Genomic DNA, 13,578 nt, shown 5'->3' on the forward strand with positions numbered 1-13,578 from the left:
TCTAGAACAACTGTGAAGCTCATGTGATATGCTTTAAATCTTTTTTATGGCAATAATCATTCTTAACCATCCCTGCTCGAGTTTCCCTGTGCTCTGCTTCTGCCCTTTCAGTTTCAGGGCAGCTTCCAAGTACAGAGAAGCCTCCTACCAAATAGTCAGGAAGCTGCTGTTCAAGCATCTATGAATTGGATTTTTAAAAAAAAAAAAAAAAAGTCTGATTGAACTTTACAGTTTTCAAATGTTAGCTGTTCTCAAACAATGAGGAATGTTTAAAAAAAAAAATGCCCCTGCGCTATTCTCCGGTGACTCAAGGTGAGAAGAGGAGTGAAAAGCTGCTCTGACAGACAAAGGAATAGGGAGAAGAATGGAGGAACAGTATTTTCAACTTTTAGCTATACAGGATTAGGGAAGTAACTTTAGACACCCACTATCCTGAAGCCAATACTAAAGCCATAAAATGGTGTTTGCAAACAGCCATATCACTGAAATTGGGCACCACCCGATTGGCTAATCCTTGTCTCTCTGCCACAGCTCAGCAATTTGTATTTAACCATCAATCCCTCCTGCAGCAAGGGAAAGCTAGCCAGGTTAGTTTGCTCCCATCATGAAGGGCTAAACTACCACACTTGGGCCAGAGCAGAGTGCTCACGTCCTGGAGCTGGGACGGCTGCAGGCGAGGATGGTGCTGACAGTCAGGGAGAGACACCTCCCTCGCTCTGCAGAACTAGATGGAGAAGATTGCAAACGCGCCCCACTTCCCGAGCAGCATGCAAGGATCCAGGAAAGGATCCCAGCTCCCTTTCGCTTCCTGTACCTGAATACAGCAAAGGAGCCGCTTCCTACATTTCCCGTAGCCACACACGCACCTCCCGCGCCTGGCGCTTGGCCGCGGGTTTGTTTGTTCCTCTGCCTCGATCAACGTCTGCAAACAGCTGGAGGACCTGCACGTAGGGAACCTGGCAGGGCCAGGCCCCTGGAGTGGAGGGGATAAGCTTTAAACCAGAAATAAATAAGTAAAAATAGACCAAAACCAAGAAAGAGCAAAAGCTCTTGCAGAGCATAAGGTGGAAAGGATTAAAAAAAAAAAAAAAAGTCATCTCATTTATTGCAGCAGCATGAAACAAAGCCAGGAAGAGAACACTGCTAAGAACAACACAGAGAGCAGCCAGCAGGGACAGCCAGGTTATGTTGGGACACAAAAACACACCTGATTATTTCTTTTGCTGGTACATAATTAGCTGATAGACATGCCATGGTACTTGGCTAACTTCATAACTAATCAAGCCCTATTTGGCATGTTTTATTTGACTAATGCCATGGCATCTTTGCCAACACATTCCATAAATACTGCTTCCTGTACTATAACCTGCCTCTCCATAGTTGTTAATAAGTACTAGTTAATAAAAAATGGATTGACACTTTATAATGAAATGCCATAAGGCTGTGTTATTCCCCTGCCCATGCAATAGAGGTGCTGCCTTGGAGGACTCAGAAGCAAAGGCTTGTCTTGGTTTTCTTATTCTACACTTAAACACATGTAAACAGAAATTTTCCCAGCTCGAAAAAAAGCATTTTCAGGGTACATTCACACTGCTGAATACAGCGCAAATGAACCACCACGACATCTGCAGCTGAGCCGACCCTAAGGCAGCCAGGCTGCGCTGGAGCCAGCACCCCAGGGGCAGCCGAGCAGATCAGGCAGCGCCAACTTCAGAAACTGTCGGCACTGGCTGCTCCTACCAACCAGAAAAACTTGTTCAAACTACTCCCACGCGGCAATCTCCAGCACGGCCCGGGCTCACTCCCGGGAAGGACTGAGATACAGAAGAGCGAAGAAAGAGAGTACCACAGAGGGCTGTAAGTTTTCTCATTTGTTGCAACTGCCCTAGGCAGCTCAGCTTCCTCTACATGCAAGCAAAAGAGTCCTAAGAGTTGGTCAGCATCTTCGCATACATCTGTTCAAGAGGGACCCAGTGCTATTTTCAGGTCAGTAAGGCCTAAAACCCAGCTGGAACATCCCAGCTCAAACACTGCACTCGCAGAGGTTGAGCCCGCGAGCCAGGCGTGACACAGCCTGGCCGGCTGTGCAACCAGCACCTGCTCCCATCCCCTTGTCACGCCATCCCGCTGATGCGGCCAGTGCCGCCGGGCACCCCAGCGGCGACGGACCCGTCCTGCCGAGGAGAAGGGCAGGGCCGCCCCACGTGTGACTGGTGAGACAGCTCCTGAGCAGACATCACCCCTCCAGCCTTACATTTTAATACCATCGTAACCATGGGGCCACACCTCTCCCTGGCTGGCTCCAGCCATAGTAGTCCATGCAGAGAGGCCTCCATTTCTCGGCAACGTTTCTCTCCTGCGTGGGGAAGGGGCGGAAGGCGGTTTGGTGGGGAATCAAATCCTCGACGCGGCCCCTCCGCGCCCGGCAGAGACCGCGGGCACCTCTCGCTTGGGCGCTGCCCGGTGCGCGGAGGCCCCGCGCCCGGTGCTCCCGGGGCTCGGGCGCGGCCCGGGGGGAAGCGCGGCCCGGGGGGCGCCGGGGCCCTCGCACCCCGCCGCGGAGCTCGGGCCGGACGTGCCCGCCCCGCTCCGCTCTGGTCCCGGCCCCGCTCCGCGCCCGGTCCTGCTCCCCTCCCCGCCCCGGGACTCGCACGTCCCGGCCGGGACCGCGCAGCCATCCCGCCACGAGAAGAAAGGAGGGAGGGAGGAAGAAAAAGGGGAAGAGAGGGAGGGAGCAAGTAGCGGGGGTCCCGGGTCGCTCACGCGGCGGCATCGCGGCCCCACCTGTCCCCGCAGCCGCCGGCAGTGAGTGCGCGGTGCCCTGGCCTGGCCCGGCCGGGTGGCGGCCGGACCGCCCGGCCCCGCCCCGGCCCGGCCCGGCCCGGCCCGCCCCGCTCGCCGCCCGGCCCCGAGAACGGCCCATCTCGCAGGAGAGGCTAAAGCAGCTTTTTCTCAGCGCGGTGCTTGACACTGACTGTTCGCCCTTCCCGCAAGCGCCGGGAGCTGCAGGATTCCGGCATGAGCGCCGTGCGCTCGGGGATCCAAGATCAGTGAGGTCCACTGGAGGAAAAGCTGTAGGACTGAATAATTTGTTGTTTTAAAAAAATAAAGCACTGAGCTAATGCTAATCAGCCGTGCTTCATGTCCCACTTTTACCCCAGAGAAACTGCAGTATAAGCATGTATAAGTGCCGAAGGACTCCCTAGGTTGGAGCGCGATGAGAAGTTTGAAAGCACAAGGAGCTTGAGACCACAAGAGGCGGAACCAACACTGAAAGCTTGTTATGCGAGGGAAAACAATATGAGGGACTGAAAAGCAGGTGGTGGGACAGAGATGGAGAAACACAGAGATTCTACTGAAAGTCGTATTACTGAGCAATTGATTAGGCTGGTGATAATGAGGACTACCTCAAACTTTCAGGCTTGCTTTATGCTCCTGTTGGAGCTGTTACAATTGTGTTGAGCTTTTAAGAAGACATCTCAGAAAGATCCCTGGGTTTGGCTAAAAGGGATATGTAGAAAAACAAAAACACACTGAGCAATACCATATGTCTCATTTGGGAAGAAAAACAAAACAAAAATAAAGTAAAACAAAAATGAAGCAAAAACAAATAAAAATACCCACCACTTAATTTTCAGCCAAGAAAAAACTACAAGGAGACCTTAAAAGTCAGCACATCGCTGTTTAGGCAGAGCCTTTGGGAACCTTAGACTAATAAGTTTGGACTTGTCTTGAGGGCTGCAGCTGCAGGGCTCAACAAGCAATTAATACTCATCAAGTGTTGTAATATCTGTTTTCCCATGCTCGATAGGCTGCCTTGGCTGAGACAGAATGGCATACCATGCTGCATAACAATAAAACTTAATTAGGTCACCTGTAGACTTCAAAATGGCAGGCTGCTGTCATTGGTGCAAACACTAACAGCAATTAGCAGATTCAGGTTAACAGCCCTAATGCATTCGATGCCAACAGTGTTAGCTACAACTACTACTTGTCTCTTCAAACTAGATACTCAAAGAGTGTAATGGCCTCGCCTAGGCTATACTTCAGGAGCAAAGGTTGTCCTAATCGTTGTACAAGTCTGAGAGGGCTATGAGAAGACAGAAATAATGGCTGACTTGCTCATAGCAGGTAAATGATTAACATACAGTTATATGCAGCACAAGAAAGGTAGCATGAAGGAGGCAACTGTGCCCTGCACACGCACACAAAAAGTAGAGCAACACAAGTAACAGGAAGTCAGAGGCATTAAAATTTGAAAGTAGCAGCTAGGCTCTCTCAGCGGTCAGCATAAGAAGGACCTTTCAGTTGAGCAGGCTTTTGAGTCTCACGATTCATGATCCAAGAGTGGGGCAGGAGGGAGATGAACATAGACTTTGGAGACAGCTCTGTGCCTTTTATGAGACTCTGAAGATTTGGCTCCATGTCTATGCAGAGTTAAGAGCTGTGTTTGCTGTGAATACTGCCAACCAATACTTTTCCTTATTTTGATGACTTACTAGAATGAATATCACTCATCTGCTACACTTCTAATGATTTTCAGCGTGTCATTTTATTCATGAGACACTGTTTTAAAAGCCTTTAGACATATATATTGTTTAGAAATGTATTTGAATCACAAAAGCCTGAATAGCAGAAGATGGTCCTATGGAATGTTATCAAAAATGTTGAAAAGTTTTGATGAAAGAGTAACAGGTGCAAACAGACAAGGAAGTCATCCAAAGAACACCAAGCAGTATCTGCACACCAATTTTGAAGAGATCTAAACCTTTCTTGCAAGCATTGCAAACTGTCTTGCCTGTGCAGTGGTATTCTGAGTCGCACCAGCCAAAACCACCTTGAGGAGCAGACTCTGTTGCAAATGTTGTGTAAGCTGTAGCAGTAGCAGTGCTGAGCTGTGCTAGGCAGCAGGACAGGAGGCAGAAGGGCTCTCCATGGTCTTCTCATTTTACAGCTGCAGTTACTTTCAGATTTTGCTTACTACTACTTGTGGAAGAAAGTGCTTGCTCTATCTACTCTTCAGAGCTATAATGCCCTACTTTGCTTAGCTAAGGCATTTCTGATTTTTTTTTTTTAATCACAGGTCTTCTCTGGAGGCTCCTGTGTGTGGGTTTGGGTGTAAGATAATACTGCATGGACCTTCTCTGAATGGAGAAAAACTCCTCACATGAATATCATTACTTTGGCTGTAGCACAGCATGTTAGGACAACACAGTCTTGCACACATGTCTATAGCGGAATTGTGCAATGATATTTCCCCAGTCTTTATGTGGGCTTATGCTACCAGTAACTGCACAGAAGTACACAGATATTGCTCTCTCTGAATGGCTTCTTTCTACTGCAGTTCCACAGCAAGCAAGTGCAATATTGTCAAATCAGCTCTATTTCAACACTTAAATCTGCTTTCCCTGCGTGTTCAGCACATTCCCCACACATTCCGCCATTCGATCAACAGTGAATTTGATAAATTCTTTTAAGTGCAACAAAATCTGTCCAGATAGGTTATTAGTTGAAGAGCTATCTATAAGTACCAAATACCTTAACAAAATTCCCTAATAGCATCAAAGTGATTACATCCTTGCCATTAAAAATTCTTTTACTGTTACTGGTGCTGAGCAAGAATGAGGGATTCTCTAATCTCTCCCATCAAAGGATGCTCTAAATGTAACAGCTATCCAGGAGCTGGGGGCATAAACAGGTCTGAAAATAATTTCTTCCTTTTAGAGACCATGCTTCAAGACTGCCAACACATTCTAATATGTATAATAACAAAATAATCCCTCAACAAAGTGAATTTTCACTCAGTGCTCAATAGGCTTTAGTTTGCCAAACTGGTGGGTTCATGAACATCACAGAAGAACATGGTACAGAGCACTAACAACAACACCTATTAGTACAAACTTTACCTTTCTCAATGAGGGTTATCAGTGTGGATTTACATCTGATTTAAGAAGTTTGATTTGTGCTGTTAGGTGCAAGCGAGTTCATTTGGATGTGCTGATGATAAGCAGATACAGCCTATGGAGGCTGTTGGCTCTAGTGAGGACAGCCATACATGTAGTTGGAGCACAACATGTTTGCCACAGTCCTTGGCAAAGAGCAAAAACTTTGCCAGGAATGGGCTTGAGCAACACTGATTTACATTTTATCTTTTATTACACAGAAGAGACAACTTCTCAAGCCACATCCAGGCAGAACATAATGCCTAGGAGATGCAAACAGCTGTAGCTCTCTGGTCATGTTTCCATTCTTTCACTAGCTCCAGGGATGCTGTGTGCATCAAAGTAAGGGGGGTACCTGCAGGAGGAAAGAACATTTTTATCCACCAAGGAAAGATGCCTTTGCTGTGGTTGGTGTCTATGCACAAGCTACAACTAACTTTGCTGAACATCTTGTTATGCTAAGAGTTCTGGCGGTTCTGGAGCCAGAAGAGAACTTCTTACCAAAGTCCTCTGGTTGTTTCACCTACAGATGCCTGAGACACAAGATATCTCTTACGTGATAAGTAATCAGGATGGTGGGAAGCAGAGGTGTGTAAAACATTTGAAGAAGCAGTGAAAGTTCAGAGATTTCTGTTATGAAATTTAAGATATCCGCTCACTACTCACAAAGAGTAAGGCATGGGAAAAAGGCCTTCTGGAAGACTTGCTTTAGAAGATGCTAGAAGGAATCAGACATATTTCAAATTAGCTGAACGACACATTTCCTAATTTCTACGGCAATGAATTCAGAAGAAAGAAGCAGATTAAGTGCAATAACTTGCTAATTTAGATAAGATACTAAGAAAAATAACCTTGGAATTACAATGTCTAATCTTGCTGTATGGTATAAGAGTCTTCAGTTCACATTATGTCATCATATCTGGGTTACACAGTTTGTTTTTTCTGTTTTGGAAAGTAAGCCTCTTAGTTGTTAATGTAAGACTTGGAAATCAAAGATACCTCAAAAAGTAATCCCATAACCTAATTACCACCCAGTGTTATTCTTTACATAATAGCTTCATCTGAAGCCATTAGGCAAGTAACTGCTATACAATGTGGGACTCTGACTGGACTCCACGACTGGAGTAAAGAAGGCTGTATATTTCATTCCATAGCTAATGAAATTTCTTCTGAGATCTCTCATGTCCTCAGTAATACCACTGGTCTGATATTTTAAGTTAGGCTTTGGAAATTAGAGAAACAACAACAAAAACTCTCTATATTTGGTTTTCTAAAACATTTGCAAAAGGCTTAATGAATATCTTCCATTACCAAGCCGCTCTGTGTAGAGTTGTGGACATCTCCCGTTATGAAAGAATGCACTGTGTTGATCATACATTTCACACAGAAATGATTAGAGTCATAAGAGTCCTTCTCACTTCTAGAACATGTTAAAATAAAATGGTACAGATATGCTGGAAGGTATTGGTAGAAGCCATTAGAAAATCTTTAGAGAGTTATAGATTTGATCTAAAGGGAAGGACAGCATCCTCCATCAGACTCTGCAGAAGAATACTTATGCTTCTCTATGGAGTTAGGCAGACAGCTATAAAAGCAGTTAAAACAACCAGCCACACAGTAAAATGCTGCAGCATCTTAAAGGTATTTTTCCTAGAACTGCTTACAGTCTTACAGCCCCTGGGAACAATCAGTTATAGCTGTGCAGGAGAGACAACCAATATGTACAAATAAAACTTCTGCAGTGAGCCAAGAAACATTTTCTCATGGGTATACTATCCTTACGGAAACCAGACTTGGTTTTTGAGCAAGAAGGTTGTCAACCTGACTTTCCCCCACCATTATTTTGGGAAATTACTGTTTGTAAATAAACAGGCTTCTACCAGAGACTATACCCAGTTACCTTAAGAATTTCCTTGTAAAGAGAACTCAAATCATCAAGACCCTAGATGCTGACTCTGTGCTGCACTCCAAAGCAAAAGAATGTCCAGGGAATGAAGTAGCAGAACAAGCCTCGGTTTTCTGCTTATTGACAGCACTCTCTGTTTGGTGGATCCCTCTCCTGGTTACTTCAGTGAAAAGTGGGAGCAAGTTCATTGGTTCATCTGATGTTCATAAACACCGTAATAATTATTAGCAGAAATGTGCGAGAATTAGAGTGATTGTGACTACCAGAGCTCATGTTCTTGCTAACCCAAATGTCGCTAGCAGCATAAGCAAAGCAATATCGAACTCAGAACAAGTAACAAAAGATTCCTTGAGAGCTGAGTAAATGCTCTTTAAATTGCGAAGTCTAACAAAGCTGGGCTATACTTAATCACCACCACAGCAGGAGTGACCCCAGGAGGTTACTGTCAGTTGCTTGAGCTGTTACTGACTTCAGCATCACTTCCTTTTGGGATTCTATGAGTTTGGCTTCATTAGTGCCTCAAGGGAAAACAGAAAACTGCACAGACCATAAAAGACAAAAGAACAATTTAGAACAAGCAGGCCAACACAGACACGTGTTATTCCCACAATAAGGCAGTTTATTGTCATAGAATCATGAATGCTTAAGGTTGGAAGGGTGCCCCAGAGCACGTGGTACAGGACTGTGTCCAAGTGAGTTTGGAATATCTCAAGAGAAGGAGATTCCACAACTTCTCTTGGCAACCTGTTCCAGTGCTCTGTCACCCTCACTGTTAAAACATTTTTCCTTAAGTTCCTGTGGAACTTTTGGTGCTTCAGTTTGTGGCCATTTCCTCTAGTTCTGTCAGTGACCACCACTGAAAAGAGGCCAGCACCATCCTCCTCACTGCCTCCCTTGAGGTACTTATAGACACTGATCAGATCCCCTCTCAGCCTTCTCTTCTCCAGGCTGAACAGGCCCAGCTCCCTCAGCCTCTCCTCATAGGGCAGATGTTCCAGGCCCCTGATCATCCTTGTGGCCCTGCGCTGGACTCTCTCCAGCAGCTCCACATCCCTCTTGTACTGTGGAGCCCAGGACTGGACACAATACTCCAGATGTGGCCTCACCAGGGCTGAGTAGAGGAGCAGGATCACCTCCCTCCACCTGCTGGAGACGCTCTTCTTAATGCACCCCAGGATCCCACTAGCCTTCTTGGCCACGAGGGCACACTGCTGCCTCATGATCAACTTGTCGTCCACCATGACACCCAGGTCCCTCTCTGCAGAGCTGCTCTCCACAAGGTCAGTCCCCAGCCTGAACTGGTGTCTGGGGTTATTCCTCCCCAGGTGCAGGACCTTGCACTTGGCCTTGTTGAATTGCATGAGGTTTTCCACTGCCCAGTTGTCCAGTCTGTCCAGGTACCTCTGGATGGCAGCGCAGCCCTCTGGGGTATCTGGGGTGTTGAGGGAGCACTCTGTGCCTTCAACCAGGTCATTGATAAATAAATTGAACAGGACTGGACCAAGGACTGACCTCTGGGTCAAGATTTTCCCTGAGAGTGGTTTGTTAAGCTGATGAAACTCCTAACAGGTACTGCTAGTGATACATGTGTGAGTTACTTATAGAGATGAGCAAAGGAGTCTGGTTTGTTCTGAAGTGCTCAGAATTCCTTATCAGCAGCAGTTCAGAACCCAGGTTTTTGCCAATAATATTTCCTCTGCTTTAGCTGTTTAAAGGCATGCATCATCAAACAGTGAAGCTCAAGGCAAGGCTTGAAGTCACATGAATGGTGACATAACTTGAAAAACACATTTTGTCTTGGAGAACCTGCAGTGAAACCCAGAATTTTTGTAAAGGAGGTGGAGGTTAGAATGGAAGGAAGGTGGAAATAAACACATCAAACCAACTAGTGAAATTTTAGGCTGAACTTTGTGAACCAAAAGGTTTCTTCCAAAAAAAGATCACTGACTTCCCCTTCTAACTGAGCAATTAGACTTGTCAATGTGAGACTTCATATGCTAGACGTTCCTGGACCTATTCTCAAACTCTCCAAGGTAGATTTCTGCTATCTTCAATAGCTGTATAAAGGGGAAATGTCAGGCACTTTGTTTGCAACAGCTTCGTGGCTTAAGTATAAAGCTTAACTGTAAAGCTTAAGCATGAAATGTAACCTTTAAGTCATTAATGTACTTCACAGTAGGTGCTGTCACTACTCTTGTCCTGCAATTTCTTTACAGTTGGGGCTGGGAATTTAAATAGGCTTAGATTAACAGGTGGAAGTGGGAAGGTGACATCATATCAGACGGCAGAGCATTATCTGGCTCTTATGTGTAGGTGGGAGCTGAAAAAACCCTTTTAAGTAGACTTGTTTTTATATCTCCACCCATTTCAACATGCCTTAACCTCACTCTAGAGCAGCCAAAGGCAAAATTATGTGTTATAAAAACAGCTGAAAGAGATTAGCTGAGATTGAATATACTGTAAAGAGTTGCATTAATCTTATTAAAGATGCTAGCATTTCAAAAAGAAGCTTTTTTTTTTCTATTTGTTATTGTCCAAGGAATTATTATTTCTGCATTAGCCTACAGTGTGTTATTATGGAAGAATATATAACTTGTGTTCTTCAGCTAGAGAAATCAGGGAGGTTTAAATTTTCGGTGGCATTGGTAAGACCTATGTTCTTAAACCACTTTTGCAATTGAGGCACCATTTTCTCTGTGCATGTGACAAACACCCACAAGAAGGAGACAATTTTTAGAGAGCGCTTAGAGAGAACTCTGCAATCTTGAAAGCCAGTAGTTTCTCTTCGAATTTTTAACAGTGAGTAGAACCATTAAATAATGTCTTTCTCTCTCTTTATAACATGGCTTTCTAATAGGGCTTATTAAGGATTTCTAAATGTCTGACGCTTGCTCCCCACCCTTCCTCTTTGCTGGCAACCCTTGTCTTATTCAGAAGTTTACTGTGGTCAAGGGAAACTAGCATTATATGGGGCACACCTTCACCTACCAAGAGATGTAATTAGAGGACAGAATGGAAATTTTGCACTAATTATCAAGGTTTTCAGAAACATTTCTGGCTCATGTCCTACAGGCTGCTCTCAGCTTGATCTTGGACATTACTGTTTATAATGAGTTATACATACATAAAAATTCTCAAAGGCTACATAAGTTCATGCATATGAATGCAATGGAAATCTGTTCCTGCAGAGATAATGTCATTGCGACATAAAGAAATAGCTAAATTACTGTGCCTACTGCTCTCTCCTACCATTTCTAAGGTAGTTTGTCTCATTGTCACACAATGAACACTAGCAAAAAAAGAGAGAGAGAGAGAGAATGAGAGAGAGAACGAGAGAGAGAGAACGAGAGAGAGAGAACGAGAGAGAGAAAGAGAGAAAGAGAGAGAAAGAGAGAAAGAGAGAGAGAGAAAGAGAAAGAGAGAGAAAGAGAGAGAAAAAAATAACCTGAGCAGACAAAGCAGTCAAATTTCTTCTGTTTTCCTGGAATTGTTTTAAAGACTCTGCCAATTCATAGAAGGACTTCTGTGCATGGAAACTAAGGAAGCTTTCCACTCCTGCACCAGAGCTTTCCTTCTTGTCACCTCAGGAGAAGTGAAGCAAAGTTAGTTTTAGCTGCTTTGAACACTCTCACAAATTTGCCGGGACTTCCCTGTGCCTGTTTGGCTTTTTTTATCTTACCGGCTTGGAGATACTTTAAACTACAAGTTGTGGAGGCTGCTGTGGGCTAGCAGGGGCAAGCAGAAATGGCAAGGACATGACTAGGGCTCTTTCTGCTGACAACTCCTGGCATTGCCCTGGTAATGATTTGTCATTTATAATAGGTGACAACTCTGGGTGGAATGACACTGAGAGAGATTGGATAGATTTAGAATAATACTTAATTGCAGATTTCTGTAAAGTCCAGTCAGGACACTCAATGATTTGTGCAGCATGAGCTCAGATTTCTATAGAGAAGAATGGCCATTTTCTCAGATCAGTATTTATAATGTTCATTTTGAGTTGAGCATCTCTCTTACAGCACTGTGGTCAGTGTTTCAGAGATAGATTCTGTATTTCTTGGTTAATTATCTGTAATAATTTAGGATGCATCTGTGGATGTTATAAAATACTACTTGGTTTTGCTGCTAATATTACAGGAAGACTTACCCAAATCATTCATATCTCTGATATACTCTGTGCTATATTTTTGCAAATCTAGTCATTAAGATTATTAGGATAGTCTTAGGTGCCTAAAAGATGTGCCAAAAGATGTGAGCCCTCATACACTGAAGAGTTAAAAGCTTAGGACAGCAAAAGGGGAAATAAGTGATTTTAAAAAGCCAGATAATAGTCATCATTCAGAATCAGCAATGTATAATCACAAAACAGTGGAGGTTCAAATGGAATCATCTAGTCCAACAAGCCTGATCAAGTAGGGTCACCTGGAGCATGTTGCACTGAATCACATCTAGGCAGATTTTGATTAGCTCCAGAGAAGATCTCCACAACTTCTCCGAGTAATCTGTTTCAGTGCTGCAACCCTCACAGCAAAGACGTTTTTCCTCATATTCAGCCAGAACTTTCTGTGCTTTGCTTTTTGCCTGCAGCCTCTCATCCCATTGATGGGCTTCACGGAGAATAGTCTGGCCCCATTCTCTCTACACCTTAACTTCAGATATTTATACACACTGAGGAGGTCCTCTCTCAGTCTTCTCTTCTTTAGGCTAAACAAGGCCAGCTCTCTTAGCCTTTCCTTATAGGAGTGCTCCAGTCCCCTAGTCATCTTCATAGCGTATACTGGACTCTTTCCAGTAGCTTCATGCCTCTCTTGTACTGGAGAGCCCAGAACTCAACATAACTCCACACGTGGCCTCCCGAGGGCTGAACCTTCGCATCTCCAACCAGTCCTTCTTGTGTGTTAGTACATATAGGCTAGCAGCACACTTCTATTCATTGGTTCCTCCACTACTTGTGTCAAAAAGTTACCATCAAAGCTCTGCTGGAACCTCCTGGTCTGTTTGTACCTAGCTGTGTAGTCTTTCCAGCAGATAATGAGGGTGGTTGAAAACCCATGAAAACCAGGGCCTGTGACTGTGGACAGACAGATATTTCCAGCTGTCTGTAGAAGATGCTCACCTACTTTCTCATCATGACCAGGTGGCCTGTAGGAAAAACCCACAACAGTTTCACCCCTTTCAGTCTGTCCTTTAATTCTTACCCATATGCCGTTTACTCGCTCTTCATCCACCCCTAGGCAGAGCTTAATACATACCTGTTGCTCTCTTACATAAAGAGCAACTCCACCACCTTGCCTTCCTGACCCATCTTTCCTAAAAAATGCAGCCATCAATTACAGCATTCCAGGCACATGAACTACCACACTATGTCTCTCCAATAACAATTGCACTAAGATCGTGGCCCTGCAACCCCACACATCTCAAATTCTTCGTTTGTTCCCTATGCATTGGTGTACAAGCATTTCAGAGAAGTGATGGAGCATACAAGCTTCTGATGAGTGCAAGAGGATCCTCCATAGTCATGTCTCCTATGCACATCACAGGCCACATGCACCTGCTGAAGGTAACCCAACTTGAGCCGCATTTTGCTGACTATCCTGTTTCTGTAACTCTTCCCTTTCCTCATCTTTCATATTAAATCCTACCTTACCAGACTGGCCAGCCTTTTGGTAGACACACATGCCCTGCTTAGTGAGGTGTATCCCATCTCTCTCCACAGCTGTCAATCTTCAA

General features: G+C 44.7%; 1 protein-coding gene across 1 annotated transcript in view; it reads right to left on the reverse strand.

Moving 5' to 3' along the window:
* ELOVL7 (ELOVL fatty acid elongase 7) overlaps positions 1-2,780 on the reverse strand; it is a 29,008-nt gene extending 26,228 nt beyond the window's left edge. The window contains exon 1 of the mRNA XM_088533158.1: positions 2,764-2,780. The gene's annotated coding sequence lies outside the window, so the exon portion shown is untranslated. The remainder of the gene's footprint in view (positions 1-2,763) is intronic.
* Between the last annotated feature and the right edge of the window lie 10,798 nt (positions 2,781-13,578).

This window comes from Tinamus guttatus, unplaced genomic scaffold, assembly GCF_059628265.1.
Source record: "Tinamus guttatus ecotype Peru unplaced genomic scaffold, ASM5962826v1 Tinamus_guttatus_pri_ptg000488l, whole genome shotgun sequence".
Lineage (NCBI taxonomy): Eukaryota > Metazoa > Chordata > Aves > Tinamiformes > Tinamidae > Tinamus > Tinamus guttatus.